The sequence below is a fragment of the Lemur catta genome, chromosome 2 (assembly GCF_020740605.2).
Source record: "Lemur catta isolate mLemCat1 chromosome 2, mLemCat1.pri, whole genome shotgun sequence".
Classification (NCBI taxonomy): domain Eukaryota; kingdom Metazoa; phylum Chordata; class Mammalia; order Primates; family Lemuridae; genus Lemur; species Lemur catta.
Genome location: NC_059129.1, coordinates 137,443,449 through 137,466,084, shown reverse-complemented (window position 1 = coordinate 137,466,084; position 22,636 = coordinate 137,443,449). Strand labels below are relative to the sequence as shown.

Here is a 22,636-nt window from a genome sequence, read left to right as displayed (position 1 = left end):
CCAAACACCATAGCAGGGATGCACAAAGAATATATCAGACAGTAGAAATGAGAATCACACATAGCATGCTAATCATATGAAGTAAAAAATCTCAGAAGATTATCATAATGTTTGTACAAGAAATGGGTTAATAATCAATCACCAAATGTCTCACATTGACTAGATTTAATTAACTAGTTAGACTAAGTTAAAAACGTGAAGCTTAGAAGTGGGCTGGTATGAAGACAAGTCTGATAAAATGTTTAAAAAGTTAAAATAAGAAAAAAAATAAGTACCAACCAACAGGAGATACCAGAAGTGAGATTTAGGATGCCTGGAGGAAAATGGCAGATTAATGGTGATGTCCTGGCTCTCTGCTCCCAGAGTAGGAGGTGAAGAACACTGATAGCTACACGCGAGTGGATCACGCTCCCACAAGAACAGCATCGTGAATCTGCAGAGAAGCAGCGCGGGACAAGCCAGCGCTGGAAAAAAAAAAATGGTGATTTGGAGAATTGACCGCAAAGTCTGGAGAATGGGAGATAATACAATAGGGAATAGAGCCTGGGACGGCCGTGCCCATCGGCTGGCCAAGGCAGTGTGATCTGACCCACAGAAGGACGACTCTTCTCCACTGTCTCCACATCCACTCAGGTAGGGAAGGAAGCGCCTGAAGTCAGTGCGGAGTTGTGGCACGGGATGACAGGCTGTGTGGAGAAGAGACATTAGTGGGGAAACATTCTGAACTCTCTAATGTTCTGTGAGGGGTTGAGGGTGGGTAAACTCACAACTAAGGGATGTGACTAGCATTATAGGGGGGAAAGTGCACGCCTCAAATCGTGGTTTGGGTGTGGCAAAGTCCTAACATGTAACCAAAATGTTCATACCTCCATAATATCCTGAAATAAAAAAAAGGAGTGAGATTTAATGAGGATGATATTGTACTATAGAAGCAGAAAGAATAACAATGAAAGTATAAGGATCTGAAGGTGTTTCACATGAGAGAAAACAATTTTAATGCTATGGTCACTGAATTTAGAGAAACTAACCACGGAGGTGTATATGCTCTGTGATTCTTGGTTATGTGTTTAGTGCTGCACCGCTAACTAATGTGGACACACACAAAAAGCAGAAAACCCATCTTCTGCCAAAACATGCTCAAAATCTAGGGGAAGAAAGAATACTAATAAACACAAAACCTCAAAAGAAACTTGGCAGTGAACAAGCACTAAATTGTATGTTGCAAACTTCAAATGCAATAAAGTAATAGAAAATAAAGAGTGAAATGAGGTGCATTGTCCTTCAAAGTTGGGTTCATAAAACTGAATCCAGGCCTTGGGTAAATATTAGGTTCAGAGACAAGAGCTGGAGAACCTAGGAGCAGGGGACAGTTAGGCTTAGGGTACTGTGCCCAGAGCAACTCTCCTCTAAAAGAATGAATATTGCTCTAAGGTAATCAAAAACATTCTTGGATCTCTAGGGAAAGCAACAGAACTAGAATAAATAGAATCTGTTTAATGAAACATGACTTGAAACAATAAGATTAATAAGATTAAAAAGAAGCATAAATATGCATAAAAGAATAGAATGAAAGATGGGCCTATGAAAATTAAGGAAAAAAGTATAAGAAACTCAGAAAAATAAATGTCTCTGTGTGTGTGTGTGTATAGAAGGCATTATTCAATAACAAATTCCTCCTCTCCTTTATCAGATTACCTATTCAAAAAAGGAAAAGAAAAGTTGTATTGTGTGTATTCATGTGTCACATGAAAAATAGAGAGAAAGGTCTCTTTTCACAAATCAGGCAAAAGACAAAACATCCTGGTGCCGAAGGAACTCACTATCTGGACAACTGTTGGAAAACTCATTCTGTCATTTCTCAGGACCTGTTGAATCACAGCTGCGACAGATATATACAGACACAACTGGCCCTGTAGCTAGGGTGATCCTATAATTTACTATCCAAACCACGACACTCTAGAGAGTCGAAGGAGTTGCTTAATAATTATGCTGGGAAAGCAGACATACCCTGGGCTGTCCCCAGCTACCTGGCGCATAAGGTCACCTTTCCTGTGGTCACTGCCACCCATGGGAATCCCATGGCAGGGGTGGTGCTGCAGGGTTGCAGGGTGCAGCCAGGGGCTGAGCTGAACAGCCAGAGTGTGGGCTCCAGGCATTTCAGAGATTTCGAGTCACAGCTCAGACAAACCTTGGGACAGCCATCAGACAATCATGAATTTAAAAGACAGACAGAAGGGAGGAAGCATGAACGTTAAAGTAGTGACATTACCCTTCAGAGCAGGGATTCTGGCACTGGCCTAAAATTCAAGAAATGCCAACATCGAAAAAGCACAGGGCTCCAGTCCCCTCAGTGGGTGGGGAATATATACATTTTTCTGAAAGAAGAACTTTGAATGAGAGTCAAAGCCCCAACCCAGGTACAAACTGGTGCCTGAGGGGGCAAGGAGTGTGATTCAGAGCACCCAGGTAGCTGAGGGGAGGCAGGGAGAGAAGCCGCTGCAGGGGCTGGACACAGAGGGTTGTGGCGCAGTGATGAGAGGTGAGGGTGAGGCAAGGTGACATCTGCCATCGTCAACTTAAAGCAGAAATCTAACGTGCTGACAATTTCCTTTCTCAGAACCATGATCTGCAGCAAGAGCTACATGTTAGAGTCACTTGATAAGCTTTTAAAAAGACAGCAATGGCTGGGCCCCACCTAAACCACTTATTCAGAAACACTGAGGGTGAAATCGGGCACTGACCTTTATGACAATGCCCCGGATGCTCCTCTATGGAAGCTAGCGTTGGAAGATAGCAAAATTAAGGTGGGAAACCACTCCTGACTGACACCGCTCCAGAAGGAAAAGTCAGTTCACCCTGTGGAAGGAATGGAAGGCATGGGGACAAACCACTGGTCACTCATAGTTCATGGGTCACGGAAGAGAATACGGAATCTGGTCAAGCACCTACTCCAGCATTCTGCAAGTGTGATGCCGAAGGAAGGAGGCTGTGATACCGTAAGATGGAAGACGATGCAAGAGGGCTGGAATCCTCTGTCAAACTCACCAACCGAAGACCACCGGGACCAGATCTGTTATCAGACAAAGTCGGGATTATAATACTGACACCGTGGGGAACAAGGGGTGGGAGGATAGAGGTTTGGGCTTGTGTTAGGACTTTTCAGGGCTTAAGGAAGCAGGAGTTGCCCTGGACTGGCTTCTGTCAGGAAGTGGGGTAATTCTGTAACTGGCTATTTTAGTTAGTTCTATACAGGAGGGAGGGGGCGGAGCAGGGCTAATGCTACAACCGACAGAGAAGCAGCAGACACCCACGTTAGCTGGGAGAGGGGGAACGTTGGTCATTTTTGTCGTCTGTGCAGTGTTCTCCTGAGCTGCACTCGGCTATGACTGCAGAGGGTCTTGTTTTGCCTCAGTACCCCGTGGCCACCGAGTGTGTGCATCTGATCGTGGTGTTCCTGGAATTGTTTGACGCTCTGGCTTAGTCGCACCAGGCCCGCTACCAGCTGACAGCTGTCAGGGCTGCTTCTGTCCTTCTCACCCGATGAGACGGCCACCTTTCATCCTCCAAGAAACTACTAGAGGCACACAAGACACCAGGGCATCTTCACAGAGATTTCTCTGAAAAGCTCAAAGGTACAAATGCCAGTCTCAGAAGGATGGAAATTTAGTGCTGAGGGACCTTCAAGATACTGTAGCCCAATACGCTTATTTGGTACATGAGGACTCTGAGTCTGCCAGGGATGTGGTGACAGGCGTGAGGCTGCGCTGTCTCGGCTCAGGCACGTCCTGTCCGCCTATCAGTCGGAGCCCTTCCTAACCCCCTACACCCCCTACATGCAAGCCTATAACAATGCACAAAGACTTAGCCCAGAAGGAGCTGAGCCTTTTGTGGGGTAAAAATTCCAGAGCTGCTTTAGCCACCAAGCCAGTGATCCTCTCCACAGCCGAGGCAGAGATGATGCTGGTATTGCAGAGAGGACAGATCTATTCAACCCCTAGTTTACGTCTTTCATTCCACTCTTCCTTTATTCATTCAACACTGATTGGCTTTGCATTTTATGAAGAATTGCCTTCATCCAGAACAGATAAAATAAATGTATAAACCAGGGAGTTGGGCCCTGGACAAGTAAGAAGACCAGACAGCACGAGGTGAAGAGGCTCTGAATGTGACATCTGGTTGATTCGGCTGGGCTGGACCGCGAAAGGGTGCTCTGGGTCCTGACTGCGCTATTCACCCCTCCCACGGGCAACGTGCAGTCGGGGAGGAGGGACAGGGGAGTCAGACAGGGGAAGACCATTCTCCAGTGCACACGGGAAGCTCAAGGCCTCTGGCCTCACCAATCGCACTGCGTGCTACTGACAGGAGCAGCAGCTGCAATCATGAAACCTCCGTGGAGAAACTTCTGTCACAAACATTCTAAGGCAAACCTCCCGAGGGTGCCCTTCCAAGGGGAACCTTCGGGAATCACAGACAATGAATGAGCTGTGGGCAGAAGACTGGTGGCAAAAGCACATGAGACAGTTTATGGTGTCTTTGTGCTCAGCAGCCAGTCCCCCCTTCTGATAACAGCACCCTGATTTCCTTGGGAAACCACCCCTCTCACCTTTGACCCGTGGTTCGGGTGAAGGTGCTCTGGCTCCCCAGCCCTAGGGGTGGGCAGGAGACTCAGGCCTGGCCGTGTAGGAAAAGGCCACCCCACTGCCCTGAGCAGTGGTCTCAGAGGCAGACAAGTGATCTCAGACATGCCAATGAACTCAATTCCAGGACTGTTTTTTTTTTTAATTGTTGGCATAAAAGCATCCTTTTTTGTTCTGGCCTCGACACTGGTAGAATGTTAACCTGGAACTGCTAAAGTTCAGCCTGTGGAGGCAGCTAGTCTGGGCTTCAGGCCCATGTGAGTAAAGCTGAAAGACAAAATGAATAAATACCAAGTACCTACGTACCATAAAACTAGAGCCAACCATACTGAAATAAATCTCCAGAATATTCAGTTATGCAGACCCAAAAAAATGGCCTTTTTGTTTCTGTTTGTTTAAGCCAATTTGAGTTGTGTCTGCGGTTTAAATAAAGCAGCAAAATACAGGAGAAGTAAAGTGAAAATAAAAGGCAAAAGTTGAAATTATCAAGGGTGAGCTTGTCATCTATCCTCAATAAAAATGTAGCATTCTGGGTTTACACCAGGGCTGTTCCCCAAACTTTTTTTTTTTAATATGCTGGTGGAGAAAGAATGAAAAGTGGGAAATTAACATTTATTAAATGTCTACTGAAGGAAAAAAAAATCCATTTAATACTACAACTTGGTTGTGCAAAGATAAAGTTTATCTTATGTGTAGCTGTCCTCTTTATGAGACTCTATCTACTGATAAGTAGGGAAAAATTTAACTACAAATCCAATTTTGTTTGAATTTAGTCCATTATGTTAATGTAAGTACTCCCTTTTAAAGGAGCTGCTCTTCCATTTTGAAACCTAAGTTAGCTCTGAGTGTGGAGAGAGCGTGTGGCTTCTACGCCCCACGGCAGCGGGACAGTGTTGATTCCTCAGGGAAGTGACTTCTGTCTGCTGATAATTGGGAGTCGAGCTAGGAAGCTGAAGTGAGTGACTTCTGAGCTGGCCTCTCTTGGGCAGATCAGTGCTCGGTGGGGCCACCTGCTGGCTCAGGGCCACCTAGGCTTCCCCTGCTGCTGCTGGACCCCCTGCGGTTGGCCTGTGCCACCCATTCACTCCCAGCTTTCGTCATCAATTCTGAAACCCTAGGTGACAGCCACGGTGCCTCTGCTGCGGCCACCCTCATGGGCAAGCTGCCTGTCTAGACTGCCAGCAGGAATCCTGGGTCATACCTTTGCCCACCCAGAACAAGGACAGCCTGGGGACGCTGAATACAAAGGCCTTCATCTGCCTGACCACACAAAGCTTTCTGTTGCGGTGACTCTGTTCTGCGTGGGTGCAGGGCAGTCTGCGGGCTCCCCTCCTCTCGGCATGCCACATGCGGAAAATCGAAAGACCCCCTGCCATTTGGGCCTCCCTTGTTTTATTTAAACCATCTCCTCCGCTCTGGGCCAAAACACAAAGAGGCCACATCAGGAAACACAGACCTGATTATCCGACACTGTCGTGTTTTTACTTCTTCCCATAGACCTGAGGGCTGTCATGGGGGCAGATTTTTTTGTTATTTGTTAGTTTGAACTTTACGTATGTCGTAATTTCCTTCCTAATTCCAGGTAAGCCCTAATGGTGGACAAGATTTCTCTCCTACACTGTGGGAGAATGCTGTGGGTTGAGACTTCCCATGGACACAGAAGGAGAAACAGGAAGGTGGGAGAAGAAATCATTTTCTCAAGGCAATAGCTGGCCTTGCTGCATAATCTTATTTTGATTGGCTTTTCTCTCCGCCTTTCAGCTGTAGCAAATCCCAATATCACTTTAGGCAGAAGGATGCCGAAGTGAGCTGAGGCAAAGGTCGGGCACTTGGTAAAACACCAAAGGAAAACATATTGGAAGTTTAGAGCCGTGTGTCTATCATGCTACATAGTGTCTGGTGTGGAGGCGTTTCCACCTGTTATCTTCATTAATTCTCTGCACCGACGTTTTTTGAAAATAATGAACAATAGCCCTACAAGATAGCTACTATTGCTTTTCTATTAATGAGAAGATTAATCTCAGAAAGGATTGGAAATTTGTACAGTTACACTGTAAGCAGCAGATTCACATTCCAATTTGAGTTTATATTTAAATCAAAGTCCACGTTAATACAGATTGTATATGACTGAAGGCTGGGAAAAGGGACTAAGACATTTTATGATTCAAATTTACACAGTTTCCAACAGGAATATGTCCAAGATTTGAATCAAACAAGATAAAATAGAACAGGCATAAATGTACAGTGAGAAAATCAGTTTTAAAAGCAATTCAGGTATGAAAAGGACAGCAATTCCTATGGAACGAGGGTGGGTGGAGGTGGTCAGTGCCCACAACTCCGTAGGAAACATCAGTCTCATACGGGTGCCAACAAAACGGGTGGTGGGGACAGGCATCGAAGGAATAAAGAGGCCACAGGGGTGTCTTCTGAATTTTGAAGGCCTGTCCTTAAGGAGAATTAGAACATGACCGAGGCCTGTATGTTTCAGGAAGGCAAATTCTGACTCAACCTAAAGAAAAACTTCACACCGGATGGGAACTGGGCACCTGGTGAAGCAGAGAGGTTCTCACACACAAACAGGCCAGGCAGGGGCTACAGAGACATCGGTTATTCGCACACCACCTACAAATCACTAGGAAAAGTTCAAACAATCCAGTAGAAAGTGGCATATTGACTAGGGACATTCCATTTTGCCCCTCCTGATCCATTCTCCTTTCCCCACTCTGCTCTGAGCCTGGGAGGATCACAGCGACACGCTGTCTGGTCCCTGTGGCTCCCAGGGGGTCAAACCATGCTCCTGCTGGCTGGAGCTGCATGGGAGAGAGGACATTGATGTCAGAGAGTTTATCTCCACCCCCATCTGACCCCCACACATGCCTCTTTCCTGATGGGGTCACCTGAGGTTGGCTGTGCCCTCCGCGGGTCCCATTAGCATCTCTGGTCCGCCCTTGTGAACTGAACCCTGTGGTTGGAGTGTAATTTGATGCAAATACTTCAGAAAATAATTTGACATTTCCTTGGAAAGTCAAAAATATGCACAACTTATGATCCAGCTGTTCCACTTGCAGGCATAGACAAGAATGTACATTTTAGCAATGTTTATAGTACAAAAAACCTGGAAACAAACAATCCAAATGTCCAAAGACAGAAGAATGGATAAATAACATTACTGTATGCTCGAAAGATGAAATGCTAGCTAGCAGTGAAAAATAAACAAATAAAGCTATATACATAAACATAGCTGACATTCAAAACATAACATTAAGCAAGAAAAGCAATTTACAGAACATCTTCAGCATAATTCATTCATATAAAGGTCAAAGGCATGTGACATAAAATGAGATTTTATTTAAAGGGTACATACACATGTGGTAAATCTATAAATACAAGCAAAGGAGTAATAGATTCAGGATGGTACGTGGGGCATTGTGGAGGTGCATTCAGAGACTCTGAGGATTAGTAAAGTCTATCTCATAAGCTAGGAGGTATTTGAATTATTTTTTTACTTTTAATACTTCACATATACATGTTAAATATTCCTTTGTACGTATTCAAGTATTAACAAAAGTATTAAAGAGGGAGTCAAAAAACCCATAATAAAAACTTATGATAATTATTAATAGATTATAAGAAAACTATGACACTGTTTGCAGTAGTTTTATGCTGCCGCTTAATAAATTACCACAAATTTAGTGGCTTAAAACATCACACATTTACTATCTCACATCTTCTATGGGATGGAAGTCTGGGCACATCTTAGCTGGGTCCTCTGCCACAAGGCTGCAACCTCAGAGACTCTGTTACCTGTTACTGCTTATTTTCTTCATTGTACCCATCACTGTTTGCAATCATTTATTTGTTCACTTGTTACTTATCTGTATCTCCCCCTACCCAAACACTGAAAGCTCCATGAGGACAGGGGCTGTGGAAAGGATGGTTTTCTCACCAAATATTTCCCAGCCTCCCTGCCAGTCAGCTGGGGCCATGTGAACTGTGAGCAGAAGTGATTTGTAACATTTTTGGACCAAACAGTTAAAAGCCAGGGTGTCTCCTTTCTCCCAATCTTCTCTTGCCACCGTGACTGTTTGGATGCTACCTTTTCCAGATGGTATAAGCCACAAGTAGAACGAGAGCCTCCAAGCTGCATGAGATTTCCATGAGCAAGAAATAAACTTTGACTGTGTTACACCACTGAAATGAAGAGCTGTTTACAGTTTTCCATATCCTGGCCTGGCCTGTTTTTTCTCTCTTCTTCACTACTGTACCCTCAGTATGTACAAGAGTGTCTAGGACATTGTAAATGCTCATTGATATTTGTTGAAAGAAATGAAGGATGAGAAGAATGAAGGAAAAGTGGGAGGGAAGGAAGGAGAAAGGGAAGGAGGTGTGGAGAGAGAAAGGAAAGGAAGGAGGCAGGGAGAAAGAAGAAAAGGACAGAAAGAAAGGGAAGAGAGAAAGAAAGAAAGAAAGAAAGAAAGAAAGAAAGAAAGAAAGAAAGAAAGAAAGAAAGAAAGAGAGAGAGAGAGAGAGAGAGAGAGAGAGAGAGAGAGAGAGAGAGAGAGAGAGAGAGAGGGAGGGAGGGAGGGAGGGAGGGAGGGAGGGAGGGAGGGAAAAAAGGGGGAGAAAGGAAGGAAGCATGCTAGGGATGACGGAAGGAGAGAAAGAAATTACTCAACTAAGTTTAACATTCAAGGAGACACACTGTACAGTGTCTCCTCTTTCTCCAGGAGTCTTACAACACACCCCAATGCACACTTCTCCCACTGTTTGTGTAACAGAGGGAAAGGCACAAAAAAAAAAAACCAGCAAAAGATGTTTTCTGTCTCTTTAACACTTCCCCCACTGTTTTTGGGAACTGGGACCTGCATCCCTGCCTCAGGCAGGTGGTTGGGAGGGGCAGGGGGATGACTTTTGTTCTTTGTGTTACAGGAGATAGCTCAGCTGAACTATGGACTCCATCCTGAGGTCTGGATGAGCCTCCCAGGTGGGCAGAGGTCACAGGCTTTGTCTGCAGCAGAGGTGGGATGATTAGAATCATTAACTGTAGTTTAATGACAATAGCCTAGAACTGAGGGCCCGCCCTTTAAAAGCTCTGTATTTCTGCTTCTGTACAAGAATTTGGATTTTGAGACAATAGTGTGCCATTTTGCTCCTTTGCTGGCAAATTAATAAACTTTTCTTTCCTTCTCCTCAAACCACTTGTTCTCCTTCTTCTGCTGCAGCCTCGAGGACAAGTGCCAAGCTTCGGTAACATTTAGAGCCACCAAACCTGACTACTTGCTCTACCATTTAATAGATGTGTGACCTTAGACAAGTCACTAACCTCTCTTATTCTCCTAATCTGTAAAATAGGGATAATAACATTTCTCTTGCCTACTTTGTAAAGTTGCTGTGACAGCAAATTTGTAAAAATTCTCCAAATGCTTTATAAACTGTAATTTAATATACAAATCAAAAGCATTATTGCAGTTCAGTTTTCTTTGGCTTTGGTTTGGGTCAAATATATTAAACAGGAAAATTACATAATAACATTGGTGAGTAAAGCGACAAAGGAAGAAGCAGCTCACTGTATCAACAATGAGTCACAATAGGTACCTTTCTATATAGAAATATATATTTGGTCTAATCACAACTAAATCAAAACTATGTCTTATGTGCTTATTACCAATAAAATTATAGGTGTTCACTATCTAAAAATGGCTACAATGTGGAAGAAAGAATATTCTATTTAGCAACAGCTTATATTTCCTCTCAGGCCCTGTGTGGTCATTCTCAAGAAAGGGTGATGGAGATTTTGGTGGTAAAGTGTGAGAGTCCTGGCCCCTACAAAGTCATCGGCAGAGCCTGGTTGGAAGCCCAGAGGGCTGACACAAGTCCTATTCAGAACATCGGATTTCTCCTCATATTATTAGGGAAATCAGAAGCTGAAGAAACACAGGGACACATCCTGTAAAGTTTAGAAAACACATTTCCAGTTTTTAAAAAATAGGAAAGTAGGAATTGTGTCAACAAATGTGTGGGGAAAGAAAATCAGAGACTTTGTGTTTAAGAAAGAATGGTTTAGTTCTTAAGAGTAATCTGAGCCATACTTCTAAAATGAGTCAATCAATTCACAAATACTCTTTTGTATTTATTCTGTGTCCAGCATGGCAGCATCATAATAGAAGGGCTGAAACCTTCCTGAATTCTGAATAACACATCCTAAGTTTTGAGGTTATGAGTGTTAAGATGGGTAACCAAAAATTCGTTATATATTAGGTTCACATATTTCAAATCTTGTTTCATATGTATTTATTCGGTACTCACTGATGAATAAATTAGACACAAATCACATAAATCAACAGAAATCATAAGTTTACACACACTCTGTAAGCTTCATTGTTCATGCAGTAGAATAACTGATCATGAATAGTTTCTCTCGGCCATAAGGCATAAACAGATATTTCTCAAAAGGCAAGCCAGGCTTTCTTTTCACATCATTGTCATACACAAACATATTTTGCATTTTGAGTCAGTTGGCCTCTGCCCTTCATTTTATAACTATCACTTGGATTCTTAACCAAGCACAGGAGTACTGAAATTTTTAACAAAATGCCCTCATCTTATTTACCTTATTATTAAATTTATTCAGCATTTTAATGTGAAGTACAATAGCATATTATGCATATATTTTCTATCTAGTGCTCATAATTCATTTTAGGATCTTAAATTTTAAAATGACCTGACTCTGTAACTAAGGATGGTATAATTAGGTGGTTTTGACATCTAAATATGAGTAATCAATTCTTCCTGTTTCTGGATGAAATCAATAGGGACAGTAAACTTGAGGGGGGAAATGGAATAAATTTCATCCCCAAGTTACATTTATTTGCTGGCAGACCAGAGTCTAAATTTATGGTCCAAACTCAAGTGGGGAATTAAGTCACATGAGGAATAAAAACACTGTTGTTGATGCTTTGATAAAACTTCCTTTGCCACTTATTGGTCTAAACAACATCTAGGCCTACTCTTACAGAGGCTGAGATACCCTTGAGCTCAGGGCCGTTGCTTCTCTGGGGGATGCTGATATTACCTTAGCATCCCCAATGTCCAGAAACAGCTCTTCATCGTTTCTTGAATGAAAGGCCGTGTACTTTTCTGTGGCTGCCCACCAAAGTCAAGTTTTCTGCCTGTGAGTCAGCTTCAAGTTTCAGCTCATTTGCAGACTCTTAATCAGATAAAAAGTCAGAGATGAGCATCATTTCCAAGTTCAGATGAATTTTCCCCACTTTTCTGGGTTCCCCTGGATAATTCAGCTCTTAGGTGCCCCATAAGGAAGTGGCCTTCTAGAAATCCGTTTACTGCATTTTTACAACATCAAAAAGTTTTCGAATACAAGTAGAATTTTTATCAGGGGAAAATAAGCCATCGAGTGTCTTGAAAATTTTATTGAGTTCCAGTTAGTATAGCAATAATTTTCATGCACAGTAGCCATTTGTAACAGGTTTTTTTGTTAAATTTACAGAGCTATCTTAGTAGTAATAAAAATATTTTTAAAACTTTAGATTTCAGTAAATGAGTCTACTTTTTGAGCTGAGATAACTTGTCCAACCAAGTCAGTGTTTAGCTATGTCCTAAATTCATCTTTTACCTATTGACTTTAAGATCCCATGGTGAATGCCTGACACAGGGAGAGTGTTGGTGGGCCTGCTGGGGTGTGCGGGGGTAAGGGAGGGAAGTACACCTTTTGCAACTAAACAGAAAGTCATAACCACCCTCCAACACTTCTGGGAACCTCTTTCAGGGAACTGAACTGGCAGGGAATTATAGTATTTTCTTTTCTTGCCTTTTTTTTTTTTTTTTTGCCTCCTGTAATTTTTCTTTAACAACAGCAATAGAAAATTAATACAGTGGTATATTTTGTGCATAACAGAATCTCTTGACTCAAACCGATGACAAAAATTCTTTCCTCTCAAATGACAAAACTACAACAAATTTAGTTTAAAGATCTAATTGCCTTTTATTTGCATTTCTAGGAAACAGGCAACACCTCATTCTATAAAGTAGAATTGTAACCAGCCCAAGAACAAATTTCAATGGCCCCTATGTGATGTTTTTTATAATTCTCTCCCTTAACTAACTACTTGAACTATTGAGTTGTTTCTCAGAAATGGTGGATTTTCTGTAAGACAAAGGAGCTGAGATTCTCAAGGCCCCTGGGAAGACTTCCTGACTCCAAGGCTTATCACCCTCCTCAAACTGCCTCAAAGCATGTGTCCCCTCCTTAAAAAATCTATGGTCTCCCTTAGACAGATTTGAAGAAGGTTCTTTCATTCTCCCAGCAAGATGTGATATTAAAAGAATTCCTTTCCTTGGCAATCCTCATTATCGCAATTATTGGATCTTTGTGCAAGGAGCAAATGAACCTAGGTTGAAGCCCCTTGCGGTTTCAATAACAGAAGGAGCGTTCCGAAGGAAATTAGAAATATTTTACCATAAAATAAATATATATATTTTTAATAAGTAAAGATTTAATACAGCATTGTTTGGGAACTTGCCTTTGTAAATTACAGTATTTTCTTTGAAAAGCATATATATCTCTGATTTCCAAAATAACAAGGCTGAGTCTATCTGGCACAAGATAAAGGGTCTCTTTGGTATTATCCGGCCAATTTAGGCAATATAGATTCTCAAATCAGATTATCGGGATTACAGACTAGAATGGTATTTGGCTGTCCAAACATGTCAAATTAACCAAATCATTTGCTGACTATTTGACTGCTTTGTACATGCAACATCCCAGAATAATTATAAAGGACAACATAACCCAGGAAGAAATCCTTAACATCTCTGACCCTAATTTTTACCATCTTAAAGCTGAGCTAATGCCAACTCTGTAGAGCTATTAAAAGAATAGTTTTGTGTCATTGTGGCTTACAGTAAGCACTCAATGGATATTTGCCAGGTAGATAACCCCACATGCTAGGCTAAAGTTCATTTTTGGAGCTACCAATGGAAACCCAAGTATATTGGCTCAGGGAAGCCAATATATTAACGCTTTGACACAAACTAGTTCATTCAAATTAGATAACCCATTAAATTGGCTGGGTCTGCCCTGGATATTATGTCCTGGCTAAGAAATCTCGGGGTTGCTGAGAAGAGAAAAAATCCATTATAATGAGCTCCTCAATTAAAGTGAGCAAAGAGCAGCGATATAGAGAGAAAGCAAGTTTAAAAATGAACTGAGACCAAGACCAAACTTCCTCCAGATAATCTGGTCTGTAGTCTAGACCATACGATAAAACCTCTTGGCAAATGACTTGGTTACAAATATTACAATTCAAGGGTAAAAACAGATCCTGTACACAACTGTAAGCCTTGCGTTGTTTACCCTATCATGTAGAAAACTCTACTATCCAGTGCATTCCATTCCTCCAGAGAGTTGATACCTACGCTGCTTTCTGACGACTGCATTTAAAAATCATTTTAAAGTATATTTTATTGTTCTATACCCTAGGAACTCCCGTTGTTTTTAAATCCTAAGTTTCTGACTCAATTTAGAATAAGGACAAAATGCCTTTGTTCATATTTCCAGTCTATTCTTCCCCAGACTAACAAGCAGATGATGTCTGGGAAGGAAAGTCAACCTGTTCTAGTCAATTATTTACTATGAAGCATTTACATCACATGTCAGCTAAAGGTTGATGCTGTCCACATAAATCTCTACAATATTTTGCGTCACATATAATATTAGGCCAATTGATTCATGCTTATGGAGTTGTTCATTTTCCATATTTCCTCAGTGCTTTGGGATGGCATGGGCAGTTTCTCTAACTCAAGGTTAAATCTGTTGGTATAACTTAGATAAAAATCGGTAGTGGCATGGCACATTTCCAGCACATCATAGTCCTTCCATTTGCACCATTCGACTTGACTGTCTGTTGTGTTATGGCATCCTTTATAAGTTTCATATCTTTATTTGTTTTGTGAATTGGGGGAGAGGGGGAGCTTTAGTAACCTAGATCATCTGAGACTCCAGATGTCTCCCTGAATTTACTTATGAGTATGACATGCCCACTTGAGCAATGAAAACCATGTAGAGTATTGGAGACAGTGTCACCTGCAGTGACAACTGAGAAGCATCACAGAGCCATAAAGAGCCCTTCCCAAACCTTTGCCTTTGCATAGCATCTGGAGACAAGAGCACACATAGGATAACAGAGCTAATGAGTGTCAACGTCAACAGCAATAAAATAAGATAAAAACCTCATTCTCCCAACGGCGGGAGAATCTCCCACAATTGGGCTATATTTTATTCTCCAGAATTCAAAGTTTTGTTTTAAATTCTGCACATCACAGCCATACTAAATATCCCCCTAGACAAGACACAGAGCTGCTGAGTAAGACCCCTGCAAATCAGCAATGCTTTTTCATAAGACCAACATCCATAATTTATATCTGCATACAATTAGCCTGTTTACATTTATACATTTTTTGCTTCCTTTTATGTGAAATATTCCACAGGATACTTGATAATGCATTCAGAATAACCTTTTTAAAATAAAGACTCCAGGACCAAACAGTTTATAAAATCCAATACCTAATAAATACTTTATATGAATAAAAAAGTGTTTTCTTAATCAGAAACAGTATTATTTTATTAGAGCTAACCTCTCTTGCCTCCCGGGCCAATGGCCTGGCATCATGTGGATCTTTATTTTTTAAATGTATGCAGAAAAAAAATTGTTATTGTACTTCTTGGTTTGCACACAAATATCACATCCTTTCTCTTATCCATCATTAAGTCATTATAAGGATAATTTTTATGACCATGCTAGCTGACCTTGGTGAAGTCAACCCCTTTTAATAACAAGAGAAAAGAGAAAAAATTCAGTCAGTCATCTAGAAATTTAGTATTCATGATATCAAGATTCTGAATTCCCTTAATATATTTAGCCCGATGAGTGATTTCACTATAGGAAATGTATGTCACGAAGGGGAATTTCATAAATTCACATGAGTTAGGCATTTTGCCTGCAGGAGTCTGAATGGCCAGAGGTTTGGCCAGGCTGGTGCTCAGGAACTGGGCCAGTAAGAAGCCCTTCCTGCTGTGACCTCCATGATCTCCTCTCTTCTCCCCTTTCCATTGGCCACTAGAACAGCATGGACCTGAGACAAAAGGAGCCACCTGAAGCAGGGGCCAGGATTTGCAGCAGCTCCCACACCTCTAGGGTACAGCAAGACCCTGGCAGACAAAAACCTGCCCAAGACTTGAGCTTGCGAACATCAAACTTACCTGAGCCCTGTGATCCTGGAAAACAGTGAAGGTTTAATGAATCCTGCACCCTTTTGTGTTCTGGAAAATAGCTTACTGCAAAGAATGGCATTTTCTCACAGGACTTGGATAAGATTTACAGATGCCTGTCCCTTTGGGTACCTAGGACAAGGCTAGCTACAGACTCCCCAGTTCCCTTTCTTTACTCATAAATGTGTAGCTGGCCTGCTCACCCCGGCTGATCAATTGCAACAACCTCAGTCAAGCTTCTCTCCTTCCCCCAGGTCCTTGAATTTTGGCTGACCCCCAGCCTTAGCCAGCACACAACCCCTCCTGAGAACAGGCTGGACTCAGGGTGGAACATTCCCTGATCTGCTATCTGACCAAGCCGCCCTTTCGTCCCATTACCCCATGTCCAGTTCTTTCTACCTTCGTGTACTCCTCTCTACAAAGGAAATCCCTTTTTGCCTAACTCTTGAGACCCTTGCAGACCTAATTGTCACAGCATTCATCCTACTGCAATAGCCCCATCTCCTTATTGCAATAGTCCTTCCCCCTCATTCCCTTCACAATAATCCTTTTGAATAAAAATAATCCTTTTTGATTTATAATAAAATACTAAGTCCTGATTTGCTTTTCCTTTGATAAGCTCCTACCTGAGCACTGAACTAGGATGGGGATGGGGAGGGCTAAAGAGAAACATAGTTTTTGCGGAAGGTATAGCATTGGGCTGCAAACTGACACATTTGCACATCTCTCTTATTGGCACATCTTTGTTATTGTTAACAAAGATACTTAGAGCTTCTTTACAAATGGATGAGAATTCTTGGAACCAAAACTTGGTGCTAACTTCTTGATAGATTGACTTTGTCAGTCTTTGCCTTTCTCAAATTTCAGCCACAGAGCCCAGTGCCCTTCACCTACAGATAAGCCCTCCTGGTCCCTGAGCCATTCTGGAATAGAGTGGAAGGCAGGTTGGAACCCTCAGCATCTTCAGAGGGAGTATAAAATTGGTCTTTCCATCTGGAATTAGGCTTGGCGTCATACATCTGGTATAGGATAGATGTTGCATTTCCCTTTGGTACATATGTGCCCCTCCTCCAAACTGTGGCCCGCTCAGATCACATCATATTAATGCAGGTCAAAATAGAGGCTCCACGATTGATGTTTTGTCATGAGGCCAGCCTTCATCTTGTAGCATCCCACCTAGGCCCTAACCACGAGATCACATCACCATCACCCGCTTAGGTTTCAGCATTCCAGGCTGCTTCCCTCCTCCTGCAACCACCTGCTTGTATCACCGGTTTCTGTTGCTGCCCAAATCAAGCCTGAGCTCCCCAAGTGTCTTTGAACAAATGCACTGACTTCCAGTGGCTAGTTCCAGAACCAGGTGAGTTTCCCTAGACCCTTGTCCCTTCCTGGTTCTGGCATCCTCAGCCACAGCATGACTTAAGAGCTTCCAGAACAGTTGTGCAGACTAAACACTGCTTCCTGACACTGGGCAGCACAAGTCCATGTGGCAAGCTGGGACTGAGCACCAGCTGATGGCCATGTGAGTTTTCTTAGAACTCGTCCCCACAAAGCCAGTCTGCAGCCAACATGTCCAGCAGAAACAGCAACAAGCTGCCCAACAACCTGCTGCAGTGACAGAATCTGATCTTGCAGGCCCTGCCGGCCTACATCGAGGAGATTCTACAGCAGTATAGTCACTACAAACCCAGTGAGAAGATTCTCAAATTACAACCAAATAAACCCAACAAAGGACTAGCAGAGCTGGTGATGTTTAAGGCACAGATTGGTCACTGCTACCCAGAAGATCTAAGTAACTTTCTGCAAGAGCTGAAAGATCTTCTCTGCTACAATCACTGTGCCCTGGATCCAGATCTTCAAATGACATTTTGCAGAGCTTTGATCGTGCTGAAAAATAAGAATCTCATCAATCCATCAAGTTTACTAGAGCTCTTTTTTGAACTTCCACATTGCCACGATAAGCTTCTGTAAAAGACTTTATATACACATGGTGACTGACATTAAGGATATAAATGCAAAACACAAGAACAATAAAGTGAACACAGTATTGCAGAATTTCATGTGCACTATCTTAAGAGATCGCTAGGCAAATTCAGCCAAGATATCTTTGCATGTGATGATCAAACTCTATAGAAGGAACATCTGGAATGATGCCAGAACTGTCGATGTTATCTCTAAGGTCACTAAGGTCTCTCTCTAAGGTCATTAAGATATTAGTTGCTGCTCTGACATTCTTCCTGGGGAAGGATGAAGATGAGAAATAGGACAGTGACTCAGAATCTTGAAGAAGAAGGACCGACAACAAGAGACCTGCTAGCGCAATATCGTACAGGGAGGAAAAGTTACAAAAACAGGAAAAAGTTGGAAAAGGCAATGAAAGTGCTCAAGAAACAAAAGAAGAAGAAAAACCAGAGGTGTTTAGTTTTCCAGCTATCCACTTAATTCATGACCCCCAAGATTCTGCAGAAAAACTACTAAAGCAGCTCGAGAGCTCTAAGGAGAGGTTTGAAGTGAAGATGATGATCATGAACCTCACCTCCAGATTAGTGGGAATTTCCTCTTCAGCTTCTATCCCTTTGTGCAAAGGTTTCTATAGCCCCACCAAAGAGAATAACAAAGATTATTCTGTTTGCTGTGTAAGCATCTCATCTCCTAGTACCCCCAGAGATGGTTCAGTCACTGCTCATGACTGTGCTAGCAGTGTTGTTACTGACAAGAACTCTGGGACATTCATGACAGTTGGAATCCATGCAATAAAAGAGATTACAGCTCTACATCCTGTCGCCATGACTGAAGAACTTCTCCAAGACCTGGCTCAGTATGAAACACACGAAGGTAAGAAGGTCATGATGTCTGCTAGAACTTTGATTCAGGTCTTCTGAACACTGAATCCTCAGATGCTGCAGAAAAATTCTGGGAGCAGTGAACAGAAGCCTCCATAGAGGTAAAGGTACAAGAATATGGAGAAATAAATGCTAAAGATGACATTCCAGGAGCAGAAGTTCTGGGAGTTGAGAAAGAAGAGATACTGAAAACAATGAGGGTGGATGGGAAAGTGCCAGAGGAGGAGGAGGATGCCGATGGTGAATGGGTTGATGTGCGCCACTCTTCCGATGAAGAACAAGAAATTTTTCAAGAACCTGAGCAGCATGCCCATGGAGGAGCAGAAAGCCAAAGCCACAGCCATCAGCACTAGTCATCTTTTAACTCAGGAAGACTCCAGAAATTCTGCATGGCCCAAATGAGGAACGAACTTGACACTGCCCACAGGAAATCTCAAAAGGGGAAATATATTGAAACACACAGGGATGAGGAGCCCAGGAGCAGATTATTTTTCTCTGGGACGTTGAACTCCCTCATAAAAAGCCAAACTCTGACAAGGAGACAAGACTGGCAACTGCAATGACTGGAAAGACAGACTGAAAAGAATATGTGAGGAGGAAAATGAAAATGAATCCATTTTCCAGTTCCACAAAGAGAAGAAAAAAACAAAAGAACTTTATGATGACGTGGTATAGCCAGAACGTCCGCTCAAAAAATAAGCATTCCTTCTGCAAAAAGCAGCTAGCGCCACGAGATGCACTTTTGAAAAAGAGAAAAAAAATGAAGTAACTTCCAAGCAAGTATTTCATTCCAAGAAGAATGCTAAGTTTGTGTCATTACTCTGAGAATTAATAAATGAAACATGTTTTTTACATTAAAAAGTCCAGAAGCACTATATTGTGAAAACCACAGTAAATGTGGCAGCAATTTGGTGTTTTTATTTTGGAAATGGGTAATGGTGGGAGTGTTAGAGGTGTAAATAGCAGTGGTGTTGTAAAATAATTCCATTTAACATGCATGCAAAAAAAAAACCATACCAAGTGTCTACTAATTATCAATGTACATACGAAGTGAAGGAGTCTTAACCCCTTCACTCAAGGCACTCACGGCTTAGTGGAAGGATATATGTGTGTTTACAGTGCAGTGTAAATAGTTCTCTAGTAAACGGGTCACTGAGGACCTAGGAGTAACTCTGTGGGCATAGGAGTTACACATTCTCTTAAAACAAACAGGACAATGTTACAAGAGTAGAAGTTTCTTACTTGTAAATAGGCTTACCTACTGAAAACAGGGCCCTGCTGCACAGATTTTGGGTAGACAATTTAGCTGCTTTAGTAGTCCAAAAGATTTAAATTTTTTTTGAGTGTCACATAAAGGCTTTTTGGTTAAGATCTCATTTTTAAAATTACCTTAAGCATAAATAGTAACTTTGCAATACATTTAGTTTATCATTTGAGCTGCCTTCTCTTCATATTGGTTTCCTCAGCCTTCTTTCTGTAATATTTTCAGCCCACCGTTTGCCTTGTCTCAATAAAAGGTTTCTCATCTCAAAAAATAATAATAAAAATTAAAGTAAATAAGCGCTGCTTACCAAAATTATCCTATGTCAGGGATGTTCAGCTGCAAAAAAAAAAAAAAATTAAAAAAAAAACACTTCTCAGTCATCACACTTCAAAATAAAAAGTAAAATTTTGTAGGGATATGGCACAAAAGCCTTAGTTTGTTATAGGGATTAACAAAACTGAGAAGAGAGCAAAGGGGTTCTATAATAAAAAAATGACTAGAATATAGAAGCGAATTTTGAGATCTTGATAACATGAAAATGTACACATATACAACATGAAAATTAAAGAAGTCACTGGAAGTTTTAACTATTAATAGCAATATCTCCTAGTATTGTATCTTTATTAACTCATTTATTCAGCCTTTCATTACTTATTCATTCAAATAATTACTATTAAGGTCTCTGTAGATGCCATGCACTGCACTAATACTTGAAACTCACTAGTGAACAGCGTAGACCAAATACCTGCCCTCACAAATTTGAGCAAGGGAGCATTTAAAGTGAGTTTTAAATATGCATCAACTTAAAGAAATTCGATATGCACATAGATTATTGGGTGAGTTGTATTGTCCATGCAATGAACTGTAGTTACTAACATAATGAGCTAGAAAATACAATTAGTCAGCAGGCTTCCAGCTTGAGATCTTGAAGCTTTTTCTTCCTTGTCACTAAAATACATGCATCTATGAGTTTTCTTTCTTAATCTAAAACCTGGAGCTCTCTTCTCTTTAATTTCAGGAAAGGAGAATCAATGCCAACATTCAATATTAGAAAAAAATGAATGAGCATGTACGACATGTCAGTGAAGAAGCATAAATGTTTTTCTTTGACACAGTGTTGGTTTTAGTGTATAATACACGTCAGTAGGAAGGTACTTTAAATTCCTTGACATATATTGGAGAGTCTTCCTTCTGAATGTTGGAAAACTCATTTTGAGGATGTCAATGGGGTATAAAGTTCTACATAAATAAATACAGTTACCATTGATTACATTTTCCATTGGGAAGAGTGAATTACAAGGAGATGGATACATTTATTTCTCAGAATAAATAATGTGCACATAAAAGAATCAAAGAGTCTGCTGCACCACCCTGAAGATCAGGGCTACTTTCATCATTGTTGTGTTTGCTCTTTGTTTGTTTGTTTATACGTACCCTGCCTGTCCTAGTAAGATTTAAGACAGCTGTCTCTCATTTTCTTAGCTTCTAACATACACATACTTTATTTGTTTTGTGATCGGTAATTAAAATTATTATATTCCAGACCATAGCATATGATTGTGCAGCCATTTTTAGTCCTGCTTTTTGAATTCATCAGAACTGCGAGTGCGTAGATGTGTGTATGTGATTCTTTATTCATAGGCACAACTGCACAAGTAAACCCACTCTGCAAGAGCAGAATGAAAATCTGCAGAGATTAAGAGATTATAGGACCCCAAAACAGAGAGAAGAGGCAGGTTTTTAAGAGAAAACTAGAAGTAAAATTTACTTGAAACTCTAAAATATTGCTCCAAACCTGAACTGATCCAAATATACCAGACGTGACATTAACAGAAACATGGATGCATCTTGAAATTGCCAGGATGGCACCAGTTCCAAAATCCCATGGCAGATTTCATAGAATGTTGGAATGAAAGGGAGCATTGGACATTAAATCCAGTAGTTCTTGACTGTGAGTTTATAGATGTTTTTGAGATTTTAACTAAATCTTTAAACCATTCATTTACACATATTTGCAGTGGCAAATATAAAAAAAATTTGTACTATTTTAGAAGACCCCTCAAATCTTTCCATGGATCATGGATTCAGAGAAAAAGACCTTGTGTCCTGTCTTACCAGACAAGGAAACTAAGATGCACAGTAGAAAACTGACTCAGCCAATGTCATGCACCCATGATTCCATGACTTTAAGAGAGTTTTAGAATTTCCCCTACTTCTCCCCTTAGAAGAGAATAAAGTTCCACTTCCCTCAATGGAAAAACAAGAATTTCAAAGAAATTACAAAGCAGAAAATAAATGCTCCCATATAGATAGATAGGCAGGTAGCGATCGATGATGATGATGATAGATAGATAGACAGATAGATAGATAGATAGACAGACAGATGACACACAGAGAAAGAGATCATAAATTGGTAGATAGCTGATAACGATTGACAGGTGATAGCTAGATGATTGATGGACTATAGATAAGTAGATGGATGAATAGACAGATAGAGCTCATCCTTCTGCAACTGCTAATGAACCCTGCTCATTTTCATGGTAATCTAATCATAATGTAATATTATTTTGCACACTACACAATTTGTTTTCTGGTTATTATCTGCTTC

General features: G+C 41.2%; 1 pseudogene; it reads left to right on the top strand.

Moving 5' to 3' along the window:
* The first annotated feature begins 17,490 nt into the window (after window positions 1-17,490).
* On the top strand, window positions 17,491-19,533 carry LOC123633402 (annotated as a pseudogene).
* The last annotated feature ends 3,103 nt before the right edge of the window (window positions 19,534-22,636 follow it).